Source organism: Zonotrichia albicollis, chromosome 5 (genome assembly GCF_047830755.1).
Source record: "Zonotrichia albicollis isolate bZonAlb1 chromosome 5, bZonAlb1.hap1, whole genome shotgun sequence".
Taxonomy (NCBI): Eukaryota; Metazoa; Chordata; class Aves; order Passeriformes; family Passerellidae; genus Zonotrichia; species Zonotrichia albicollis.
The window spans coordinates 73,975,725-73,995,396 of NC_133823.1; the positions used below are offsets into that span (position 1 = coordinate 73,975,725).

At 43.3% G+C, this 19,672-nt stretch overlaps 2 long non-coding RNA genes across 4 annotated transcripts; both read left to right on the top strand.

The window, feature by feature from the left end:
- Positions 1-3,666: 3,666 nt before the first annotated feature.
- On the top strand, positions 3,667-14,321 carry LOC141729224 (uncharacterized). Of its 3 annotated transcripts, XR_012580623.1 has the most exons (5): positions 3,667-3,958; positions 5,240-5,343; positions 5,793-5,885; positions 6,034-9,915; positions 13,924-14,321. It is a non-coding gene; the product is annotated as an uncharacterized LOC141729224 (long non-coding RNA). The 3 variants fall into 3 exon arrangements; XR_012580622.1 differs by lacking the exon at positions 3,667-3,958 and having other exon boundaries at positions 4,007-5,343; XR_012580621.1 differs by lacking the exons at positions 3,667-3,958; positions 5,240-5,343 and having other exon boundaries at positions 5,352-5,885.
- Positions 14,322-14,395: 74 nt separating this feature from the next.
- Positions 14,396-19,564, top strand: LOC141729225 (uncharacterized). Its single transcript, XR_012580624.1, has 4 exons — positions 14,396-15,400; positions 15,925-15,989; positions 16,608-16,671; positions 17,373-19,564. It is a non-coding gene; the product is annotated as an uncharacterized LOC141729225 (long non-coding RNA).
- Positions 19,565-19,672: the final 108 nt, after the last annotated feature.

Sequence of the window (19,672 nt, forward strand, 5' to 3'; positions counted from 1 at the left end):
ACGTTCTCAGTGCGATCTCTGTCAAGGTATGCATTTACAAATAAGTGATCCTTTAGATATTTGACTGTGTACCTTTTCCTGTAATTCAGAGCTTGCATTCCATGCCTTTTATGATAAACCTATAAAACATGTAAAAATGGTTTTGCACATCTTAATCGTTGCAGGCAGCACTAAGTGGATTTAGAGCCTGTTCTTGACCAGACAAAGGGAAAAAGTGTGACTTTGATGCTGAACTTGTAATTTTTCATTGGACTTGTCTTTAATTATTTAGGAATAGAGAGAACTAGAAAAAGAGAGAAATAGAATTGGTTATTGAGCACTCCTCAAATGCTCACCGTGATTCAGTGCAGAGCCGAAGTGAAGGGTGATGGAACAGAGCTCTGTGCTTTAGAAGGAAATAAATTTAAACCTGACCTCCACACAGTGTCTCACTAACTTCTGTTGTTTTAAAATACCAAATACGTTTAGGAAGTGTTGGAAGTTAGTATTTTGGGAAAGAAATGGCAGTTCCACAGAACATTGCATTTAACAGAGGCTCTCAGAACGATTCATGTTGTAACTGCTGTCACTGCAATCGGTTGGTGGTTCAGCCTTGAAATGTGCACTTGCCCTTCTATAAAGCACTGTTTTGTTTGCCTTTCAGTGCTATGAGTCTTGATAAATTGGAGAAGAGCCCAAGAGAAGTTTTTCATCCCTTGATATAAAAGGTAGGAAGTGACTTTTTTTGGTTTGGTTCTTTTTCTTTATTATTTTCTGGAAATAAAAGTAATTAAGTATAGGTACGACTGGTTTGTTTCTTCCAGTAGCAGGTGATAATAATAGTAGTAGTAATAGTAAAAATAATAATAGAAATAATAATAATAATAGTAACGTAATACTACTTAAACTGTCTTTATCCATTGAACTGGCCATTTCAAATCAAAACTTGTAAACACAAATCCAACCATCATCCTTGTAGAATCTTTCACAGCAGTGGGCTAAAGATCCTGGTTTTGTTGACAGGATTTATCGGTTCTGGAAGAACAAGAGGGAAGTACAAGCCTAACTACTTCTAGCTCACAGACCCGTCCAGTGAATACAGCTTTGTATTTTGATGGGCTTGTGATGACTTTGAAATCGATTGCTCATTACAGTAAAAAAAAAAATAATGTTTTTTTGAACGTGACAGCAGAAATAACTTTCAGTACCAACTTAATAATAATAGATCACCAATTTAAGTTAAAAATTCATGCTATACTATCAGAATTTAAAGGTAAAATATTATGTATTAGGTGATGGTATAAAGTGTATGTTCTAATGTGTAGGATGTATGCAAAGATAGATACATACCTGAAAGTGCTTAGAGGCAACAAATTTTTATGTCTGCTGTTTGACTGTTTATCATACAATATTTGGTTTTATTTCCCAGGGATCGGTGAATTTTAACTTTGGAGTCCTCTGTGCTAAGGATGCTCGGCTTACAGATGATGAAATGTTCAGTAATGGTGAGTTTTTCACCTTCTCTTTAGTTGCTATTCTGATCTGAATAAGAAAAAAACAAAAGCAAGAGAAAAAAAATGGATGGTTTATTATTTTTTTACGCTGTTATGTTTGTTTCCTCAGTATTTGCTGCAGCTCTGCTTACCCAAACTTTGGGTTCCTTCTGTCCCACTGGGAGTCGCCCGATTTGGTTGCATCTGGTGAAACTCACCCTGAGACCTTGGAGAACCAGCTCAAACTACGTGAGAGCCATTTGCAGTTCTCTGCAGACACCTGGAGAATGGGTGATGCTTCTGAGGATCTGGCAAGTGTGCTTCTATCAAAACTCAGTCTGTGAAATTTCTGGGGAAAACCCTTCTGTGTACCGAAGGGTTCAAACTCTGGTGAGGATCCAGTTATCAGGTGCTCACCTGGATGGTTCCAGCTCTTAAAGCGAACACTTGTACTCTTGCCCTGTAGTTTATATCTATCGTATTTTTGTTATTTTGCAAGATTTTACGGCTTTGCAAAATATTGTGCATTTGACTCTTTGGAACCTGTCAGATCGTTCTTTGGTGCAGCACCACCTCATGGGACACTTGGCTGCTGTCCTGAAGGGGTTGGTCGTAAATCCTGGAGGGTTTATAAGTCTTCTGTCCCCAGGGAGCTATCGTGCTTTGTTTGCTTTTGTTCTGTTTGTTAGGCGCTGCTTCTCACTGGAAGTATGAATTTCAAACTACCCTGTTCTTTTTTTAACTGTTTTCCTGGTTCTCTCCCTACGGCAGGGAAAGACTCTCGTGTCCTTGTCGTCAGGCTCGGTGCTGTCCAAAAAGATACAGAGACTAAAACAATCCTAAGAAGCAAAATATGACTGCAGGGAAAACAAGCTGGAGAGAACAAAAGGTGGTATTGTTATCCTTACCCTCTATTAGAAACATCCACTGTGCTTTGATGCTGGTAGCTGCCAGGGGCTTGTCAGCTCTTTGTAGGCAGGTGTGGGTGTTCACTTGTAGGTTTTTTCTCTGGACAAGTCAATTCAATCTTTGCTAAGCTTATATTTGCAGATTACTCTCTAGCACAGTCCAGCATGACATTTTTGAATGTTGTAAAAATACCATGTTACTTGGAAATTGCTAATGATGAGAAGCCTTAGGGGAAAAAGAAGATTTCAGGGTTGGAAGATGTGAGAAGAATTTTGTGGGGATGTTAGACTGAAATAAAGCGCACTTGAAGCTGGACTGGCACGCTGGCAGATCCCCTATTAAAGAGTAGTGCTTAAATTAGCCTGGGGGTTGCCCATTGTTTCTGTAGAAATCAATGTTTCCTGGTCTTCAGAAGTAAGCTGCTTTGAAAAGCTGGAAGGTGCAGTATAGTGACAATCCCCGTGCTTTGGATTAAAAGCAGATTTCAGAAGGGTGATAGGCTTTTGTCTTTTCCTAGAAGTCGATGTAATCCTATCGAGGAGTTTTTAATTCTGTGTTGCCATGTCATCCCTCAGAGCCCTGTCGTACTAATCGTCATACAGATACAAAACAAAAAATCAGACCCTGTCCCAGCCACTTAGAGCCCAGAACACGATTTCCTCGGGCTGCCATTTGTGCGCCATCGGTACTCACCACGGAAGCGAGCCGGGGATGTTGCAGCTGTTGGGAACAAACCGCTTCTCGTCACACAGAAATGGAATTCGGACGACGCCTCGGCCAGCCCCTCTCTGCCGTCGTCTCCTGAATCTGCAGCAGAGCAGTTGCAGTCCGTCCGGGTACGTGTAATCCAGCTCCTGACGATCTGAGCACACGGAGCAGCGCTCAGCTGCCGTGGGGGCTCAGGGAAGGCAGAGTGTGCATTGTCATCTTCCTGAACCTACAGACCAATCAAAGTGAGAAGCCACAGGGTGGAAATCACTCGCATATATGCTAAATAAAACTTGCAGATTTATTTAAGAATTGTTTCTGCTTGTTCTTTTTTGTGCTTCTGTGCTTAGAAAACATCCCTACAAAATCAGTTCATCAGTTGAACCTTTGTTTGCAGACCCTCACTGAGCAGAATTTGTTGCAGACTCAGTGCACGCTGCGCTGGAGTGTGAGGAGCTCAGTGCACTGCCGGGAGTGTGAGGAGCTCATGTGTGCTACTTTTTGCTTTAGGACGCTCTAAGGTATTTATTCCTTTTGGGATACATGATGAGAATTCCCAAGAGAGGTAGTTATAAGGTATGACATCGGGAAAAAAGCCTGTGTGGTTGGAATGTTGTTGCTGTCAAAAGTTAATTCTTTCTTAGCCAGTAGTTAGCTTTTTGCTTTATTTTTGTGGTAGCAGTATTTTATTGTTTAAAAAATTGCTTCAAAATTACTTGAGTGGCTGGCCATCGGTACCTTGTTCAGATTTGCCTATTTGCTTGTAGCTAAAATGTTCACATCTTGTTTATCATTCTATTTTAGAAACTGTTGCCCAGCCAACTAATAACTGAATATCTATCTGTCTGGGACACGGGGAGAGGATTTAGGTAATGTCTTTGTTTCCAGAAAAAAGTTCCTGTGTAGTTTCTAAATAGAGGAGAGGGGGGTGAAGACTCGGGGCTCTGATGCCGTTGGGGCACCCCAAGGTCCCCAGGAGAGGAAGCCCCACTGGGGTGCAGGAGCAGGTGTGTTCTCATGTAATATAGAATAAATTACAAATATAAACATGAAATTTGTAATCATGAAAATATTTTTTTAAATAGCTAAATAAAGCGGGGTTTTTTTTATTTGTCAATAGGCAGGGTTTTGATTGTAAAAATTATAAATACAAACAATATAAATGTAGAAATCTAAGTACAGGAATATATCATAAATAAATACAGATATATATATAAAGTTTAAAAACAAGAAAAAATTAGTTGTAGCAGTAGATATGATACATAATACGAATAATAATAATTTAAATACATTTCTAGAATTTTAAATATATTAGATCTAATTATTAATATAATGCATCAAAAGAAACTATAAATATGAATGGGAATATAATTATACTAAGTATAAAAATATTTCAATCTCGTTTAAAAGAAGGTTGTTTTTTGTATTTATTTGGTTAGAGACGGGGTTTTTATTTGGAATAATAGAAGTATTATAGAAGTATAAATCTAAATATAGAAATATACAATCTATAGAGAAAGATATTTGTGAAAACACGAGCGAACGACGCCTCCTTCGGCCGAATGGAACGAGCTCAGCCGAAGCAAGGCGAGACCGGCCGAACCTGACGGCCTCGAGCGAACCGAGGCCAGGCTTGCGAGGCTGCCTGAACGGAGCCGAGCTCAGGCGAACCGAGCCCGCTGCTCTCGTGCGCGCTAATTAGCGCGAGTGCGGTCACCGCCTAATGAGCCCCTGTGCCGCCCCGCGCTCCCGGTCGTGTCCGTGCGATGGGCGGGCCGCCGGCGGGACGCGGCAGCAGGAGAGCCCCGAGCCGGGCGCGTTTAACGTGAGGCGGCGCCGCTTGCCCGCCCTCAGGGAGCCGAGCCGAGCCGAGGCGCGCCGAACGCATGGAGAGCGGCTCCGAGTTCGGCCGAAGCGAGCCGAGCCGCGCCGAGCGCACAGAGCGGCTCCGAGTTCGGCCGAATGAAGCCGAGCCGCGCCGAGCGCACAGAGCGGCTCCGAGTTCGGCCGAATGAAGCCGAGCCGCGCCGAAGAGGCGCATCCAGCCGAATGCAGCCGACAATAGCCGAGTTTAGCCGATTACAGCCCAATTTAGCCGAGCTCTTAAGTTATTCTGCAGCCCTTTGACTTTTGACCTGACTTTTTTTCAGATGCACCTCCTCAGGTGACTGCAGCAGTTCCTTAGGTTCCATCTTCTCAAAGGGTACAGGGCTCAAGAATTCGTCTTCCAGAGAGTTATCTCAAGTCCTGGCTGGTATTGTATCTGCCTATGTTGGCTTATGTTGTATGTACCTCTATTGTGTGTACCTATGCTGGCTTATACTGTACGTACTTATACTGTATGTACCTATGTTGGTTTATACTATATGTACTTACATTGGATGTACCTATATTGGTTTATATTGTGTGTACCTGTGTTGGTTTATACTGTATGTAAGTGCGTCACCTTATATTGTGTGTACTTACGCTCTGTTTACACTTGCACTGTTTACCTCAGCCTATATTGTGTGTACTTATATTGTACCACTTACGATCAGAGCTGCCCTGCCCTGGCACGCAGTCACAGTTAGGTAGAACAGTTACAGAAATTTTACTCTTCATCTGTCTTTTGTGGGATTTTGGGTAGAAAGTTTATCGGTCCAGAGTGGGGACAAGTCCTAGCTGTCAGATAGCCACTCGTTGACCCTTCCTGTTGTCTCACAGGTCCCCGAGGCTGCTGATTTCCCCAGGATCTGCCATTTACTTCAAGGAGCAGCAGCCAGAAGATGTGTCACAGCACGTTCTTCAGCGTCTCAGGTAAGGGCTGCAGTGAGCGTGTAAGTGGCAAGAGTGTGTCAGTGTGTGTGAGAGCACGTGGCTGTGTCCGTCTGTGTCTGCTCGTCTCTGCATGTGTGGGCACATGCTGACTGGATTTAACCTTGTGTATATGACTTTTGCTTTTCAGGTTTTGCAACTCATTTTTAAAGTTAGAATAAAAAATCCTCAGCCGGGTTATATTGTATGTACTGACATGGAATGTACCCATGTTGGCTTAAAACCCAGTAAAACAGACGATGATGGGCAAGAAAAAACCCAGAAAAAAACCCCAACAAGATGGGCAAGAAAAAAACCCAGAAAAGAACCTGAAGACGGGCAAGAAAAAACCCAGAAAAAAACCCCGAGGATGGGCATGAAGAAACCCAGAAAAAACCCCCAAGATGGGCAAGAAAAAACCCAGAAAAAAACCCCGAGGATGGGCATGAAGAAACCCAGAAAAAACCCCCAAGATGGGCAAGAAAAGACCCGGAAAACACCCAGAAAAAATCGCAACCAAAGTATAAATATATAAATATCTTTCAAATATAGAGAGAATTGTTAAATTATTTAAAATGCAAAATAACAGAAATCAATATCTGCATAGAGGATCCATAATACAAGTAATACTGTATATATCTTATTATAGTGTATTATAGGAAATAGATATAAAATTGATATAAATGTATTTATGTTTATCATATCTGTCATTTGTTATATATTACACCATATTGATATACTATAAGTTTTTTAAAGCAGTTTAACATAAAGGGGGGTTTTGTTTTTTATTTGGCAAAAGCAGGGGTTTTAGTACAAAAATGATAGATACAAATAATATAAAGGTAGAAATCTAAGTATAGAAACAGATCATAAATAGCTAAAGGCTAATATAAAATTAAAAATATAAGATAAAATAAGTTGTAGCAGTAGATATGGTACATAATTTAAAAAATAATTTATTTCTATTATTTGAATAGGACACATATTATATATCATGATTAATATAATGCTTAAATATAAACTAAAAATATAAATGTGAATATAGTCATGCAAGCTATAAATATAAAAATATTTCAATATAGTTTAAAAGAATAGAGCTTTTTTGTATTTGTTTAGTTAGTATGGGATTTTTATTTTAAATAATTAAAATTACATTTCTATCATGCTTTTAACATAGAAATATACAATAAATATAGAAAGATATTTTTAAAACCACAAAATATAAATAAATATAAACAGTAGGAATACACAGAATATATTTTATAAATTACATGCTACATCAGTGTCCACTATAAATATGCATGTGAATATAAATACGAAAAATAGGAATTTCAAATTGATTTTAATGGGATTTAAAACCAAGGCGGTTTGTTTGGTTCTGTTCGGGTAAAAGACAGGTTTTTGGCATTTATTTCAGAGCAGTTTTTGGCTGGGGTCGCCCCTGTTCTTTTTTGCCGCGGTCGCTGCCCGCAGCCCCGAGGCGCGCTGCGCCCCCGTCTGGGGCGGGCGGCAGTGCTGCCTCCTTGTGGGCAGAGCGCGGTACTGCAGCCGTGCGCCGGCAGGCAGGCGAGAGGCCGCCATGCTGGGAGTGGCGTGTCGCGGGTGTCTCGGACTTTTCGTTGACCTTCTCGAGATGGCGGGGAAGTGGAGGACCCCGGTGGGTGTAAGTGAACTGCCTGCATGGAACACCGACGTCATGGCGGCCCGACGGATTTTTCTGTGGCGTTTCAAGCGTATCCGATACATGCTGTGGGTTCAGCGGCGCCGCGGGCGGGCGTATTTCTGCGGGTTGGCGGAAGGCATCTGGGTAAACCTGGCCTGTCTGCGCCGGGGTCCTCTCATGCCCGCTCTCCCGCCCTCAGCGAGCCGAGCCGGGCCGAATTGTTCCGAAAAGAGCCGACTTGAGACGAAGATCCGAGTGTGGCCGAAAACAGCCGAATGTACCCGAAGAGCCGAGTGTGGCCGAAAACAGCCGACTTGAGCCGAAGAGCCGAGTGAAGCCGAAAACAGCCGAGTGTACCCGAAGAGACGAGTGTAGCCGAAAACAGCCGAGTTTACCCGAAGAGCCGAGTGTGGCCGAAAAGAGCCGAGTTTACCCGAAGAGCCGTGTGTAGCCGAAAACAGCCGAGTTTACACCAAGAGCCGATGATAGCCGACTGGAATCGATAGCCCGGGGTAGCCGACACTGGCCGCATTTAGACAATGCGCCGAATGTGACCGACTTTAGCCCAAGCGTGCCGAGTTCGGCCGAAGAGCCGAAGCAAGCCGAATTGAGCCGAGTTTCTTGAAACAGAACCGAAGGACGCCGCAGCGCTCTCCCTGCAGGTCTCCGGGGCACACGGCAGGGGGCGCTGTATAAAGTAAGTATAAAATATCAACTATCTATAAGAAGGAATAAAAGCTCTATGTCATGTGCAGCAGTAGAAAATTTCAGGCTCCCAGGGAGTAAATAGTTTTCTTTACATCATTTTCGTTTTGCAGGTTTGTTTTACTGCCAGGTAGCCTGAAAGTTTCTACTGCTGCTTTTTTATTCTAAAGCTAGAAAGGAAAACCAAGATTAGACATACAGGGAAAGAAAGAAAGAAAAGGAAAACAAGAAAATAAGGAAAGGAACTGAAAGGAAGAAAGAAAGAAAGAAGGATAGGAAGGCAGGAAGGAAGGAAGGCAGGCAGGCCAAAGGAAAAAAACGAAGGAGGGCAAGGAGAAAGACAGGGAAAAAAAAAAAAAAAGACGAAAAAAAGAAAAAAAAAGACGAAAAAAAGAAAAAAAAAAGGATAAAGACTTCGAGATGCGCAAGAAAAAACCCAGAAAAAAACCCCAAGATGGGCAAGAAGAAACGAAGAAAAGAACCCAAGAAATGCCAGAAAAAGTCAAGGAAAAAGGGAGGAAAAGCCCCAAGAAAGAAGGCAAGAAAGAGAGGCAGTAAAGGCCACAAAAATGCAAGAAAAAACCCAAGCAATGCCAGGAAAAGGTACGAAAATGGTTTTGCCAGGTGCGATCAAGGTGAGCGGGTTCAGTCTCAGGTACGGGAGATGAACAAGTGTCAGATTAGCTCGGGGCACTGCTGTGCAATGCAGCCGTGACAGGATTGATGTTTAAATACAGTTTAAAAAAATTGGGGATTGTTTGGCTTTTATTGGGGTATAGGCTGGAGATTTCATAAAAGGTATAAAAATAGAAATCCAATTATATCCTATATATATCGATATCCAGAAATATTTAATATATGTAAATATACGTAAAAGAAATATATTGTGTAAAAAGAATATATCTATTATTATATAAAAAGGTATTCTCTCCCATCTATAAGATATCTATAAATATAATAAAAGAAAATTACAAATGTAAATGTGAATAGAATTACGACAAACAAAATTATTTTTAAAATTTTAAGTGTGGTTTAAATAAAGGGGTGTCTATGGTTTTTCTTTCCTTAGAGGCAGGGGTTTTTTTTTAAATAATATAAGTACTATAGAAATCTAAATCGGCATAGACAAATATGTAATAAAAATCTAAAGATGTAATACTAAACTATGAATTTAAAAAGAAATAGAAATAGAAATCTATGTTAGTAACATGAAGAGATGTAATATACAATATAAAAAATATTATACAGTAATATAAATTCTAAATCTAAAAGCGAATATAAATATGACAAATATATGATGGGGGCTCGGAGCAGCCCAGGTGTGAGTGTGAGGATGATGAGGGGCTCGGAGCAGCCCAGGTGTGAGTGTGAGGATGATGGGGGCTCGGAGCAGCCCAGGTGTGAGCTGTGAGGATGATGAGGGGGTGGCTCCTGCCGGGGCGAGGCGGTTTTAACGGGGGGAGAGTTTGCCTCTGTACATTTTTGCATGGAGCTGCTGAGTGGAGGGCTTTATGGGGCGCTCCCGGCGCTGTCTCACGCAAGGACTGCGAGAGCTTCTCCCAGGGTCGGCGGGAGCACCCGGATTCGCGCTTGGGTACGTCCAAGCATCGCTTAAAGGAGGTGCCGAGCGACGAATCTTTGTGCCGGGGAGCAGCAGCCGAGCAGGTGAGCCCGTGTGCGTTTGGAGCGGGGAATTTTGTCCTTCCCCTTTGCAATTTCATCTTGCCAGTCCCTCCCCGCTTCCCCAGGAGCAGAAATGGAGCTTATGAGGACGAAAGGGATTAAGGAGGAGGAAGCAGCTCCTCTTCTTTTATTGTCTGCGTTTGAACTGAGGGGATCCCTCTTCACTTGTGGTTTTAAGGGCGTTGATTGCAGGAAAAGCTGCCTTTTCCAGGCTGTTGGGGGTATCCCGGGGGTGACAGGGAATCCCTGCGTTCTATTTGAAGGGGAATGGGAAAAGTATTCTTGTGGTGTTATGGGTTTGGTTTGAAGGCAGCCACCCCATTTTCATCACCCTAGGGTTGAAATGGAGGGGGCAGCCGCGGTGTCCCTCCTTTTCAAGGGTTTGAATGGAGGTGGAAATGGCCCTTTGCCATCAGTCGAAGGCTTTCATTTGAGGAGCGCCCCTTCTTTTGTGCTCTCGTAGGGGACGAACGTGAAGGGGAGAGGACACTTCTTTGCCCTTGTTGAAGGGAGGCGAGCCCCGCCTGCGGCGTCAGTTTCGGGCTTCGGTTGCGGGAAGCTGCAGCTGTGGCAGCGTTTGCAGGGCTGCAAGGGGGCCGTGCCGCTGCATGGGAGGGCGCTTGTGGTGCCCGCGGCCCGGGCCGGAACGTTGCCGCTCGGGAGCGGCGCTGGCACGGCCCGGGCAGCTGCCGGGGCGCACGGGGGATTTGGCGCGGCCGGGCCGGCCAAGGGCGGCGGTGGCGGAGCCGCGCCGGGCCGGCCAAGGGCGGCAGAGGCGGCGCGGGCGCTGCTGCGGCGGCCCGGGCGGTGCCGGCCGCTCCGGCCGCTCCGGGCGCGGGGCTCGGGCGCCGCCGCCACCCCCGGGCCCGGTGCCGGCCCCGCCGGGCAGGGGCAGCGGGCGCGGCTCTCCGGGCCGGCGCCGGCCCCGCGTGCCGGAGGAGCCGCCGGAGGAGCCGGTCTCCTGGCGGGAGCCGCGCTCCGTCCGGGGCCGGCAGCGAGCGCGGGCTTCGGCTGCTCGCGGTGCTGGGGCGGTGCCGCGGTTCGGAGGCGCTTTTTCGGCATTGATTGCGTCGCTGTGCTCGGTTTGCAGCGGGGGTACGCTAAGGGCTACGGGGTTCTTCCTGAGTGCTGCGGTTCTCGGTGCCGGTGGGGATGATAAAGGTTCGTTTCGGATTGGGTTTCATAGTCGGATATGTTTTTTTTGCCGGGGTATTATGTTTAGAAAGGCGCGCAATAGTTTTTACGGGTCGTAGCGCGAAGCAGCGGTTCGGATTTTAATTCTGTTGAGGTGGCTTTTATTGGCGTGAGCGGGTAGTGTTTGTTTCGATGGGCTTTTGAGGTAGCGTCGTGTCGTTCATAGCAGCGGGTTTTTAATCTCGAGAATTGCATGTGTGTTTATCGTCTTCCAGGGCTTTTATTTATTTGGTTGGTTTGATTGTAGTGTATGTTTTATGGCTGCGGGTAATTTGGGAGACATTGTTTATGGTTACGTTTGTCTTTAGGCTTTGTGTTTGTTTCTAGGTGTTATTTTTATTTTGATAGCTTGAGGCACTATGGGTTTATTCAGTTGGGAATAATATTTTTGTTGCAGATTTAGGCTTATTTGGTTTTTGGGATTATTCTTGTTGGTGGTTTCTTCATTTTCTTTTTTGTTGTTGTTGTTGTCTTTTAATGTCTTTGAGTATTGTTCCTCAGGGGCATTTTGGGAACATGGGTATTTATATGGTGGGTTTTTAAATTGTTTTTTACTAGGGTAGTTAATTTCTTAGTTTTTAGCGGTTGAGATGTTTTCCATTTTGTTAATTAGTTCAGTTTTTAAAGTTAGTTTTACGGAGGATTGTTTATTCTTTGAGTTAGCGTAGAGGTAGAATTTTGTCGGTTTTTTTTTTTTTTTTAGTAACGTTCAGGGTGAGTGGCACTGTCTGGAGGTTAGAAGATTGGTTTGACTTTTTTTTAGTACCTTTTGTAATTTGCTGTGTGTGTTTCTATAGGGTTTTCTTTTCTTTTGGTTCCATTTTTCGGTCGTGATGAGAATTGTTATTGACAAGAGTGTTCTTTGTTTTTTCTCTGACGCTTGTTTGGCTGTTGGAGGTGTCTCGATGTTTTTGGAAGATATTGGTGGGAATTTGATGCTGGTTGTTCTGTCATTTCATTTAGGAATTGGATTTTAAATATACAATTATAACTCTCACTATATTGAAACAAAAGAAATAGATGTGTAGAAATGGGAATGAGCCAACGTTATTTTTATATATTCGGTCAATTTTTAAAATTTAACATGGAACATAAGTCATTATATGTTGCAATTAGTTATTCTATTTTTTAATAGAGCATCGTGTATGTATACAGATATATGAATAGAGAATATAAATGGAAACACAAGCCAAACAAAAATGCAAATATAGAAATGTATTGCAACTATATGCAGATATATAAAAAATTAGTAATAAATTCCGTCCCCCGCCTCTATGGTTTCAAGATAGCGGAGACAATTTCCGGTCCTCCCAGCTGCCGTCTCTATGGTTTCAACGTGCCAGAAGGGTATATCCGGTCGTCCCGTCCCTTCTCTCTATGGTTTCAAGGTGGCGGAGACAATTTCCGGTCCTCCCAGCTGCCGTCTCTATGGTTTCAACGTGCCAGAAGGGTTTACCCGGTCGTCCCGTCCTTTCTCTCTATGGTTTCAAGATGGCGGAGACAATTTCCGGTCCTCCCAGCTGCCGTCTCTATGGTTTCAACGTGCCAGAAGGGTTTATCCGGTCGTTTTTATTTGGTTAGAGGCAAGAGTTTTATTTTAAATAATAGAAGTGTTATAGAAATGTGAATCTTAATATAGAAATAGATAATAAATATATAAAGGGAGATTGCTAAACTATGACTACAAATTGAACTATAATTATAGGTAAGTAATATGAAGAGTTGTAGTATAGAATAGAAATAACATGATACGGCAATATGAATTATAAATGGGAATATAAATATAAAAATAGGTAAGTATAGTTTAAAAGAAAGGGAATTTTTTGGCTTTTATTCAAGTAGAGGCAGGGGTTTTATTTTAAATAGGTGTTACAGCAGTAAAAATCTTGACGCAGAAATATGTAATCAATGTATAAAAATATGTATAAAAATATATAACTGCTCGCATCAGATGTAATGTAGAATATAAATTTATTTACAAATTGAGATTGATAAAGATAAATGTATAAGTAAGCAATATACATTAATGTACATTATAAATGCAAATAGGAATATAAAAATCAGACATAAGGATAAAACCTATTTAAATATTGTTTGAAAGAAAGGGTTGGGGTTTTTTTTATTCTTACTGGGTTAGAGGCAGGGTTTTTATTTTAAATGATATGAATGTAGATATTATTGGTATATATTTCTCAATATTGAGATATACAATCAAGATATAAATATAGATATAAACACAAAATATAAGTAAATAGAGATAATAGGAAGAGATGTAATGGAGAATACAAATAACAGCATACGTAAGTATACATTTTAAATGTAAATGTGAATATGGACCTGAAAAACAGAATTTTAAAAAATATTGAAATACAGTTGAGAAGAAAGGGTTTTCTTTTTGGCTTTAACGTGGGTGGAGGCAGGGGTTTTATTTTAAATAATGGAAGTGCTACAGAAGTAAAAATCCTCACACAGAAAGATATAATAAATATATAAAGATCTGAATAAAAATACGAAAAAAAAATAGAAGTAATAGGAAGAGTTGTAACAGAGAATATAAATTTATAAATAAATCGGAAAATAGAAATGCAAAATCGAACACACATCAGTATAGAATTTAAATATAAATGTGGATCTAAATTTGAAAAATATTATTTAAAAAAAAAATGAAATACAGTTGAAATGAAAGGGGTTTGTATTTGGCATGTATGGGTGGACGCAGGGGTTTTATTTTGAATCCTGCAAGTGTTAGAGAAGTAAAAATCCTAAGAGAAATGTATACTTCCAATGTAAAAATAGGTATATTTCGAGCGGGGCCGAATTGTTCGGAAGAGGCGAAGAGCCGAGTGTTGCCGAAAAGAGGCGACTTGAGCCGAAGAGCCGAGTGTGGCCGAACAGAGGCGACTTGAGCCGAAGAGCCGAGTGTAGCCGAAAACAGCCGAGTTTACCCGAAGAGCCGATGATAGCCGACTGGAATCGATAGCCCGGGGTAGCCGACACTGGCCGCATTTAGACAATGCGCCGAATGTGACCGAGTTTCGTCCAAGCGTGCCGAGTTCGGCCGTAGAGCCGAACTGAAACGAGTTTAGACCAAGAGCCGAAGCAAGCCGAATTGAGCCGAGTTTCTTGAAACAGAACCGAAGGACGCCGCAGCGCTCTCCCTGCAGGTCTCCGGGGCACACGGCAGGGGGCGCTGTATAAAGTAAGTATAAAATATCAACTATCTATAAGAAGGAATAAAAGCTCTATGTCATGTGCAGCAGTAGAAAATTTCAGGCTCCCAGGGAGTAAATAGTTTTCTTTACATCATTTTCGTTTTGCAGGTTTGTTTTACTGCCAGGTAGCCTGAAAGTTTCTACTGCTGCTTTTTTATTCTTAAGCTAGAAAGGAAAACCAAGATCAGAAAGAGAAGAAAAGGAAAGGAAAAGGGAAGGAAAGGAAAGGAATCAGGAGCACCAGAGGGAAGGGAAGGGGTGAAAAGCAGAGTGAAAAAAGAAAAAAGAGTTGGAGCGAAAAAGAGAGGGCATTCGGGAGGAGCGTTGCTGCCTCAGGTCCTTCCCCGCCCAGGGGCGAAGGACCCGTTTGATGCCCGGGAGGGACTGCAGCTCCCGGTGGCGGAGGACGGAGCAGTGGCTGTCAGCCCGAGACTACAACTCCCGGCACGCCCTGCTGCCGGCGAGGCGTGTGACGCAACGGCTGGCGCGGCACCGGAGTGGCTGGCGTGCCAGGCGGCCGCGCGGGGCTGTGCGCGGGCAGCTCCCGGGCCCAGTCTCGCGCGGGACGGCGCTGCGGCGGCGACGCCGGAGGGGCGAAGCCTCCGTCTGGCCGCCCGCACGGAGCTGAGCAGCGCGGAAGGGGCGTCGGCCCGGTTCTTCGGCCTTACTAAGCGGTAGCGATGGCGGAGGGCGAGGCGGTGCTTTGCTGCCGCGGGCCGGGAGCTGCAGGAGCCGCCCCGGGCGAGCGGCGCCGGGCGCTCCCGCGGTCCCGGTGGGGCGGCTGCCCTCAGGCTGGCGGAGGCGCAGCAGCCCCCGAGCTGCAGCCGTCTCCCGCGGGCTGCTGCTGGTGCTGCGGGCGGAGGCGGCTCCGCCGCGTGTTGGGCGTTGCGAGCAGAGGGCGCTGCGATATCGCCGGAATGACTGGGCTGCTGCCTGCGCTAGTGCTCGAGGCTCTTTCTGCCATGCAAACGGATGGAGCGGCGCTGAGCGGTAAAGCCAGAGATGGCCGGGAGAATGCCCAGCGCAGGGAGCAGGCGGGCTGTATCCTTCCGATGGCACAGGTGCGATCTGCAAACTCATCCCCTTCTGCCCCTGCCCTCCCGAGCCCCAGGGAAAGTGCTTTCCAGCATTGTCGGGCTTCTGAAAGACAAAACTTGTGATTTGACACTAGCATCCAGAAAAGCTTTCTGTCTAGATTAGCAAATGCCTAAATTGTTCTTGGTTACATCCCATGACCGGTTTTAGGCAGTGACTTTATAGTGCTTTTAGGATTTTCTTGTACAAAGGTGAGAAAATAGGCAGGTCTGATAGTGGTTTCACTTTTTTTCTACTTCACGTTCCATGAGATTCTTTTATCCGAGCACTTGTTTTAAAATTGTACTGTAGGCGTTTATGGTTCACTTTTTTTTTCTTTGCAGCACCCGTGACTTTTTTTTTTCCCTAAATCGGGAGTAAATATAGCTGAGTAAAATGACCTTGGTTTTCTTCTTTCTTTTTCAACTGAGTTGTTTTTATTAAAAATCCTATTTGCCTATAGAAAAAGTGGGTATGTCCTGTAATATATCCTAGCTTTTCTTGTTTACAGGGTACTCAGAAAATATGTCTCCCTTAGAGTCCCACAGAAACGTTCTCAGTGCGATCTCTGTCAAGGTATGCATTTACAAATAAGTGATCCCTTTAGATATTTGACTGTGTACCTTTTCCTGTAATTCAGAGCTTGCGTTCCGTGGCTTTTATGATAAACCTATAAAACATGTAAAAATGGTTTTGCACGTCTTAATCGTTGCAGGCAGCACTAAGTGGATTTAGAGCCTGTTCTTGACCAGACAAAGGGAAAAAGTGTGACTTTGATGCTGAACTTGTCATTTTTCATTGGACTTGTCTTTAGTTATTTAGGAATAGAGAGAACTAGAAAAAGAGAGAAATAGAATTGGTTATTGAGCACTCCTCAAATGCTTACCGTGATTCAGTGCAGAGCCGAAGTGAAGGGTGATGGAACAGAGCTCTGTGCTTTAGAAGGAAATAAATTTAAACCTGACCTCCACACAGTGTCTCACTAACTTCTGTTGTTTTAAAATACCAAATACGTTTAGGAAGTGTTGGAAGTTAGTATTTTGGGAAAGAAATGGCAGTTCCACAGAACATTGCATTTAACAGAGGCTCTCGGAACGATTCATGTTGTAACTGCTGTCACTGCAATCGGTTGGTGGTTCAGCCTTGAAATGTGCACTTGCCCTTCTATAAAGCACTGTTTTGTTTGCCTTTCAGTGCTATGAGTCTTGATAAATTGGAGAAGAGCCCAAGAGAAGTTTTTCATCCCTTGATATAAAAGGTAGGAAGTGACTTTTTTTGGTTTGGTTCTTTTTCTTTATTATTTTCTGGAAATAAAAGTAATTAAGTATAGGTACGACTGGTTTGTTTCTTCCAGTAGCAGGTGATAATAATAGTAGTAGTAATAGTAAAAATAATAATAGAAATAATAATAATAATAGTAACGTAATACTACTTAAACTGTCTTTATCCATTGAACTGGCCATTTCAAATCAAAACTTGTAAACACAAATCCAACCATCATCCTTGTAGAATCTTTCACAGCAGTGGGCTAAAGATCCTGGTTTTGTTGACAGGATTTATCGGTTCTGGAAGAACAAGAGGGAAGTACAAGCCTAACTACTTCTAGCTCACAGACCCGTCCAGTGAATACAGCTTTGTATTTTGATGGGCTTGTGATGACTTTGAAATCGATTGCTCATTACAGTAAAAAAAAAAATAATGTTTTTTTGAACGTGACAGCAGAAATAACTTTCAGTACCAACTTAATAATAATAGATCACCAATTTAAGTTAAAAATTCATGCTATACTATCAGAATTTAAAGGTAAAATATTATGTATTAGGTGATGGTATAAAGTGTATGTTCTAATGTGTAGGATGTATGCAAAGATAGATACATACCTGAAAGTCCTTAGAGGAAACAAATTTTTATGTCTGCTGTTTGACTGTTTATCATACAATATTTGGTTTTATTTCCCAGGGATCGGTGAATTTTAACTTTGGAGTCCTCTGTGCTAAGGATGCTCGGCTTACAGATGATGAAATGTTCAGTAATGGTGAGTTTTTCACCTTCTCTTTAGTTGCTATGCTGATCTGAATAAGAAAAAAACAAAAGCAAGAGAAAAAAAAATGGATGGTTTATTATTTTTTTACGCTGTTATGTTTGTTTCCTCAGTATTTGCTGCAGCTCTGCTTACCCAAACTTTGGGTTCCTTCTGTCCCACTGGGAGGTGCCCGATTTGGTTGCATCTGGTGAAACTCACCCTGAGACCTTGGAGAACCAGCTCAAACTACGTGAGAGCCATTTGCAGTTCTCTCCAGACACCTGGAGAATGGGTGATGCTTCTGAGGATCTGGCAAATGTGCTTCTATCAAAACTCAGTCTGTGAAATTTCTGGGGAAAACCCTTCTGTGTACCGAAGGGTTCAAACTCTGGTGAGGATCCAGTTATCAGGTGCTCACCTGGATGGTTCCAGCTCTTAAAGCGAACACTTGTACTCTTGCCCTGTAGTTTATATCTATCGTATTTTTGTTATTTTGCAAGATTTTACGGCTTTGCAAAATATTGTGCATTTGACTCTTTGGAACCTGTCAGATCGTTCTTTGGTGCAGCACCACCTCATGGGACACTTGGCTGCTGTCCTGAAGGGGTTGGTCGTAAATCCTGGAGGGTTTATAAGTCTTCTGTCCCCAGGGAGCTATCGTGCTTTGTTTGCTTTTGTTCTGTTTGTTAGGCGCTGCTTCTCACTGGAAGTATGAATTTCAAACTACCCTGTTCTTTTTTTAACTGTTTTCCTGGTTCTCTCCCTACGGCAGGGAAAGACTCTCGTGTCCTTGTCGTCAGGCTCGGTGCTGTCCAAAAAGATACAGAGACTAAAACAATCCTAAGAAGCAAAATATGACTGCAGGGAAAACAAGCTGGAGCGAACAAAAGGTGGTATTGTTATCCTTACCCTCTATTAGAAACATCCACTGTGCTTTGATGCTGGTAGCTGCCAGGGGCTTGTCAGCTCTTTGTAGGCAGGTGTGGGTGTTCACTTGTAGGTTTTTTCTCTGGACAAGTCAATTCAATCTTTGCTAAGCTTATATTTGCAGATTACTCTCTAGCACAGTCCAGCATGACATTTTTGAATGTTGTAAAAATACCATGTTACTTGGAAATTGCTAATGATGAGAAGCCTTAGGGGAAAAAGAAGATTTCAGGGTTGGAAGATGTGAGAAGAATTTTGTGGGGATGTGAGACTGAAATAAAGTGCACTTGAAGCTGGACTGGCACGCTGGCAGATCCTCTATTAAAGAGTAGTGCTTAAATTAGCCTGGGGGTTGCCCATTGTTTCTGTAGAAATCAATGTTTCCTGGTCTTCAGAAGTAAGCTGCTTTGAAAAGCTGGAAGGTGCAGTATACTGACAATCCCCGTGCTTTGGATTAAAAGTAGATTTCAGAAGGGTGATAGGCTTTTGTCTTTTCCTAGAAGTCAATGTAATCCTATCGAGGAGTTTTTAATTCTGTGTTGCCATGTCATCCCTCAGAGCCCTGTCGTACTAATCGTCATACAGATACAAAACAAAAAATCAGACCCTGTCCCAGCCACTTGGAGCCCAGAACACGATTTCCTCGGGCTGCCATTTGTGTGCCATCGGTACTCACCACGGAAGCGAGCCGGGGATGTTGCAGCTGTTGGGAACAAACCGCTTCTCGTCACACAGAAATGGAATTCGGACGACGCCTCGGCCAGCCCCTCTCTGCCGTCGTCTCCTGAATCTGCAGCAGAGCAGTTGCAGTCCGTCCGGGTACGTGTAATCCAGCTCCTGACGATCTGAGCACACGGAGCAGCGCTCAGCTGCCGTGGGGGCTCAGGGAAGGCAGAGTGTGCATTGTCATCTTCCTGAACCTACGGACCAATCAAAGTGAGAAGCCACAGGGTGGAAATCACTCGCATATATGCTAAATAAAACTTGCAGATTTATTTAAGAATTATTACTGCTTGTTCTTTTTTGTGCTTCTGTGCTTAGAAAACATCCCTATAAAATCAGTTCAATTCATCAGTTGAACCTTTGTTTGCAGACCCTCACTGAGCAGAATTTGTTGCAGACTCAGTGCACGCTGCGCTGGAGTGTGAGGAGCTCAGTGCACTGCCGGGAGTGTGAGGAGCTCATGTGTGCTACTTTTTGCTTTAGGACGCTCTAAGGTATTTATTCCTTTTGGGATACATGATGAGAATTCCCAAGAGAGGTAGTTATAAGGTATGATATTGGGAAAAAAGCCTGTGTGGTTGGAATG